Source organism: Triticum aestivum, chromosome 4A, assembly GCF_018294505.1.
Source record: "Triticum aestivum cultivar Chinese Spring chromosome 4A, IWGSC CS RefSeq v2.1, whole genome shotgun sequence".
Lineage (NCBI taxonomy): Eukaryota > Viridiplantae > Streptophyta > Magnoliopsida > Poales > Poaceae > Triticum > Triticum aestivum.
In genome coordinates this window covers 30,433,896-30,439,963 of record NC_057803.1, presented here as the reverse complement: position 1 = coordinate 30,439,963, position 6,068 = coordinate 30,433,896, and positions in this window count along the sequence as shown.

Genomic DNA, 6,068 nt, shown 5'->3' with positions numbered 1-6,068 from the left:
CACGGTTATGGGCAGATGAGAATTTGTTAATGTCCGATTGTAGAAAACTTGACACTTAACTTCATTCAAATGAATCAACAGCTTGTGTAACCGTGATGGTCTCTTTTCGGCGGAGTCCGGGAAGAGAACACGGTTTTGGTGTTATGCTTGAACGTAAATAGTTTCAGGATCACTTCTTGATCTTTATAGCTTCTCGACCGTGCTTTGCTTCTCTTCTCGCTCTCATTTGCATAAGTTAGCCACCATATATGCTAGTGCTTGCTGCAGCTCCACCTCACTACCTTTTCCTACCCATAAGCTTAAATAGTATTGATCGCGAGGGTGTGAGACTGCTGATTCCCCGTGACTCACAGATTACTTCCAAAACCAGATGTAGGTGCCGATGATACCAGTGCAGATGACGCAGCTGAGCTCAAGTGGGAGCTCGACGAAGATCGTGATTGTTGTGTTGTTTCGTTTCCAGTTGATCAGTAGTGGAGCCCAGTCGGGGCGATCTGGGATCTAGCATTAGGGGTTGTCTTTCTTTATTTTGGTTTCGTAGTCGGACCTTGATTGTATTCTGGATGATGTAATGCTATATTTATGTATCGTGTGAAGTGGTGATTGTAAGCCAACTCTTTATCCCTTTCTTATTCAGTACATGGGATATGTAAAGATTACCCCTCTTGCGACTTGCCTACCATGCGGTTATGCCTCTAAGTCGTGCTCCGACATGTGGGAGATATAGCTGCATCATGGGTGTTACACTATAAGCCTTGCAAGCATTTCAACTAATGAGTTAGTTGCAGGATGATGTATTACGAAACGAGTAAATAGACTTGCCGGTAATGAGATTGAACTAGGTATTGAGATACCGACGATCGAATCGCGGGCAAGTAACATACCGATGACAAAGGGAACAACGTATGGTGTTATGCGGTTTGACCGATAAAGATCTTCGTAGAATATGTGGGAGCCAATATGAGCATCCAGGTTCCGCTATTGGTTATTGACCGAAGACATGTCTCGGTCATGTCTACATAGTTTTCGAACCCATAGGGTCCGCACGCTTAAAGTTTGATGACGGTTATATTATAAGTTTATGTGTTTTGATGTACCGAAGGTAGTTCGGAGTCTTGGATGTGATCACGGACATGACGAGGAGTCTCGAAATGGTCGAGACGTAAAGACCGATATATTGGACGACTATGTTTGGACACCGGAATGATTTCGGGGAGTTTCGGGCATATACCGGAGTACCGGGGGGTTACCGGAACCCCCCAGGGAGACTAATGGGCCTATTGGGCCCTAGTGGAGAAGAGGAGGGGCGGCCAAGGGCAGCTGCATGCCCCCTTCCCCCCAGTCCAAATTGGACAAGGGGGGGCGGCGCCCCCCTTTCCTTTCCCCCTCTCTCTCCTTCCCTCTCCTCTCCTACTCCCACATGGAAGGAAGGAGTCCTGCTCTCGGTGGGAGTAGGACTCCTCATGGGGCGTGCCTAGGGTGGCTGCCCCCCTCCTCCACTCCTTTATATACGGGGAGGGAGGCACCCCTTGGAGACACAACAATTGATCTCTTGATCTCTTAGCCGTGTGCGGTGCCCCCCTCCACCATAATCCACCTCGATAATATCATAGCGGTGCTTAGGCAAAGCCCTACGTCGGTAGAACATCATCATCGTCACCATGTCGTCGTGCTGACGGAACTCTCCCTCAAAGCTCGGCTGGTTCGGAATTCGAGGGACGTCATCGAGTTGAACGTGTGTAGAACTTGGAGGTGCCGTGCGTTCGGTACTTGATCGGTCAGATCGTGAAGACATACGACTACATCAACCGCGTTGTGCTAACTCTTCCACTTTCGGTCTACGAGGGTGTATGGACACACTCTCCCCTCTCGTTGATATGCATCACCATGATCTTTCGTGTGCGTAGGAATTTTTTTGAAATTACTATGTTCCCCAACAAATTCCGCCCTATTACAGTCCTCAATGTGATATTTAGGATTCTGTCCAAAGGGTACGCCACTAGAGCGGCCCTTATCGCGCCTCGGATTCATCACCCAAACCAATCGGCCTTCACGAAAGGTCGATTTATTCTCGACGGGGTCCTCGTCCTCCATGAGGTGATCCATGAGGTCAAGGCGAAACACCTCCGCGCGGTGTTCTTCAAAATTGACTTCCATAAAGCTTATGACACGGTCCACTGGTCCTTCCTTCGTGAAGTGTTGCTCAAACGCGGGTTTGATCACCCCACTGGGTCGCGCGCGTGATGCAGTTGGTCACGAGTGGTCGGACTGCGGTGAACAAAAATGGGGAGGTTGGTCCATACTTCTTAACGGGCCAAGGGGTCCGACAGGGGGACCCGATATCCCCCTTTCTATTCAATCTTGTGGTTGATGCCCTCGCCTCGATCCTTGATTTAGCCAAGCGCGCCGGCCACATTAGGGGGATTTGCCCCCACCTGGTAGCGAATGGAGGCCTGACCCACCTCCAATATGGTGACGACACCATTATGATGGTGGAAGGCTCGGATGAGGATATTCAGAATCTCAAGTTCCTCCTCCTCTCCTTCCAGGAAATGTCGGGCCTCACAATTAATTTCGCCAAGAGTGAGGCGATGGTCATGGGATACTCCCCGATGGAAGCTCAGCGAATTGCCAACCGCTTGAACTGTTGTTTGGGAACATTCCCGACCACCTACCTTGGCGTGCCACTTAGTGACATACGCCTGCTTGAGAAGGATTTTCGTCCAATAATCGCCAAGCTCCAACCTAGGATGGAGACCTGGTAGGGGAGGTGGCTATCCAAAGCCGCTCGAGTGATTCTGATGAACTCCTCCCTTATTAGCTTATTGATGTATATCATGGAATTCTATAGTCTGCATGAATCCCTTCACCACGAGGTCACCAAACTCCTCTCCAGATTCTTTTGGGTGGAAGAGAACAATAAACAGAAGTACCACATGGTGAAGTGGTCTGAGATCTGCAAGCCGAAAGATCAAGGAGGTCTTGGGGTTATTTCGTCCAAGCGAATGAATATTTCCCTCCTCTCCAAATGGCTTTGGCGGATTCAGACTGCTGAGGGCGGTCTGTGGCTTGAGATTATCCGCGCAAAGTACCTTCGCGGACAGCCACTGGCATTTGTGTATAGAATTGGTGGGTCCCAATTCTGGCAATCGGTGATACGTCTGATGCCGGTATTGCATATTGGGACCTCCATTAACATTGGTACCAGTTCCGGCACCCTGTTCTGGCTAGATCGATGGGCAGCGACCCGCCCCTTTGTGGACCGCTTCTCCATGTTGTTCGTGATCTGCGTCCGCCCACAACTATCTATGGTTGTGGCCTTAGCTGACTTGGGAGCTATTGCCTTTCGCCATACCTTCGGGGCGGTGGAACTTGAGCAATGGGATGAATTGCTCGAGTGTATTACCGTACACCACCCTCCCTGGAATCCGATTCTATTTCTTGGCACCTCGAGTCAAGTGGCCGCTTCTCGACAAGATCCCTTTATCAGGCGATTGTCCCCACCCCTGGCCCAGTGAAACTCTCGGTGCTCTGGGAGATCAAAGATCAAACTCCCCTTGAAGATCCGCATTTTCCTATGGTAATGGGTCCGTGGTCGCCTACCCTCGGGTACGGAGGTCCGCAAATGTAATGGCCCTGGGGATGGCCTATGCCCCATTTGTTTGGTGCCGGAAGACTGCAATCACATCTTTTTCCGGTGCCCTATGGCACAATTCAAATGGAGTTGCCTCCGGGAGGTGGTCGGTGGCAACTGGTGCCATGACAACCTCCCGGACTTGTTTGGGGAGGTCCTTAGGCTCCCCGGCTCTAGCCGCCCATCCATGTGGTGGCGTTGGGTACCCTAGCGTGGACCCTCTAGTGTAACCGTAATAAGCTAGTCATAGAACGTGTGATACCATGGCGGGTGATTGATGTTATCTACAAATTATGTGGCCTTCTACAGCTTTGGAGACCGTTTAGCAAGCGGAGAGACCTGGACGCCATCGACATCATCATAGCGGGTCTTCGTTCTTTGGCTTCGGCATTTGCGCCGCCTTCGCCACCACCTCCACCACCTCCCGAGCGGGATTAGCTTCTTTTTTAGCTCTGTTTATTTGGGGCTTGTCTTGCTGTGCCCCCAGAACGACTTTGACTTGATTACTCTCTGTACTGTTATGTTGGATGCCTGGTTTGTTGCTTTATAATATAAAGTGGGGGGAAACCCTTTTTCGTAAACTCTCTGGGGGTTTACCTTTTATCATTCCTTAAGTGCATATGAATTTTCCACTGAATAGCATATTTCAGGATCATAGCAGTTATAGCATAGAATATAAACACTTAATTATAAACATGGAAATATAATAATACAAATTTATTGCCTCTAGGGCATACTTCCAACAACATAGTCACATGTCGTCCATTGAATGGCGACATTTGTTCCAATGAAGAGCTGACGTGTGGCTCCATTGGCAAGTGAGAAGCCGGCACATGGAGGATCTTCATTGGCCAACATCGTTAATGGGTATCGGATCCGGAACCTGCACCCAATAGCTTAAGAGTGACCCCTTATAGTCACATGTGTCGGTTATCCTTGCCAAAAACACTTAGATGATAAAGTGATTATTGCCACGGAACACATCTACGACAACACAAGTACGACTATCTTGATGTTGTCATAAAATACAGATGTGTAGTTTTCTATAGTGTGGACAGTTGGCTTCATCCAAAAGCTTTCTTCTTATAGTGTGCTCCAATGAAGTTTGTACAGGTTCGACAATCACCTCAAGACCAACCACTAGTAGACTAAGTTTCTTCCTTTGGGGTGAGCATTGAGGAGAATAGAGTCAGCCTTGATGGCATTCGTAAGCTTTGGTTCTTGCAAAACATGTGCTTCTAGATTTTTCGTATAGGATGTTCTTACCTTAGTTGTGTACAGGGCCGGTCCTGAGATTTTAGGGGCCCGGGGCGAAACCAGAATCCGGGGCCCTTTGTACTTTCAAAAATTATTTTCAGTATATACTTTGCGCAACTTTAAGATTTTGCTTCTACACCATACTACTAACAAATCATGTAGGGATGATTATCATTTTCTATAGAAGAATAATGTTCGATTACTTCATGTGCATTCGTTTGCATATTACCGAAAAAGGCTTTCACCCTACTTTATATATAAAGCACCAATCCCTTCCTTTACACTGCTCCTTTACACTGCTGAAGTCCTTTAACAACACCAGACAGAGTAATGAAGTTTTTACTAACTGGCTTATCAGGTTTGATCACATTAGCATTATCATGTTCTTATTTTATTGACGGTGCGCCAACTAGTCCTAATTAATCCAACAGAATCGACCACATAGTCATATATTGGGCTGTGTCTTACATTTCGTTGGTATTTTTTCAGAATGAAAAAGTGAATATAATTTCGCATTGCAAGTGCATACAAACACTACCTTTCATCAAACAGTTTTACACAGCCAAGATGCAAAAAACTGAAAGCTACAAAACTTTCCTTGCATCAAGAGTTTACATGGTATCTTACGTACCTGGATGTGGCAGCCCGGCAATGTACCACTGATCCTTGTACAAATCCTTGAACTGTTCACAGGCTTCCACGTCTGGTTCTGAGGATTGAAGACCATGATCAAGGGGACCTTCGCTTTCATACTTGTGTCGTTCTGTGCAACACTACTGCCGACAAAAGCCTCACCACGTCAAGCAGCAGTTCTAGGGCATAATTTAGGGCAAAATCATTAAGGAAAAAGACATCTTATCTGAAATCGTCGGCGGATGGCGTAGGCTGGAGCTGCGGCATCGATGTGCCATGGTGTGGCGTGGGTATCTAGTGTCTGCTCCATGGCGGCGGCCAGTGGCTGCGGGCGATTAGGTTTCCAGGAGATCAGGCGAAAAAATAGGAGGCTACAGGCGAGGATGGACGATGGTCATCGTGCGTAATCAGCGTGGGTGATCGATCTCTCCCAAACGTGATCAGTGCACGTAACGTAGGCCCAATTATCATTTTTTTACGAACTAGAGCCCAATCGTATTAACAGGGAAGAGCACAAACCTGGGGGGCCCCCATTTTCGGGGGC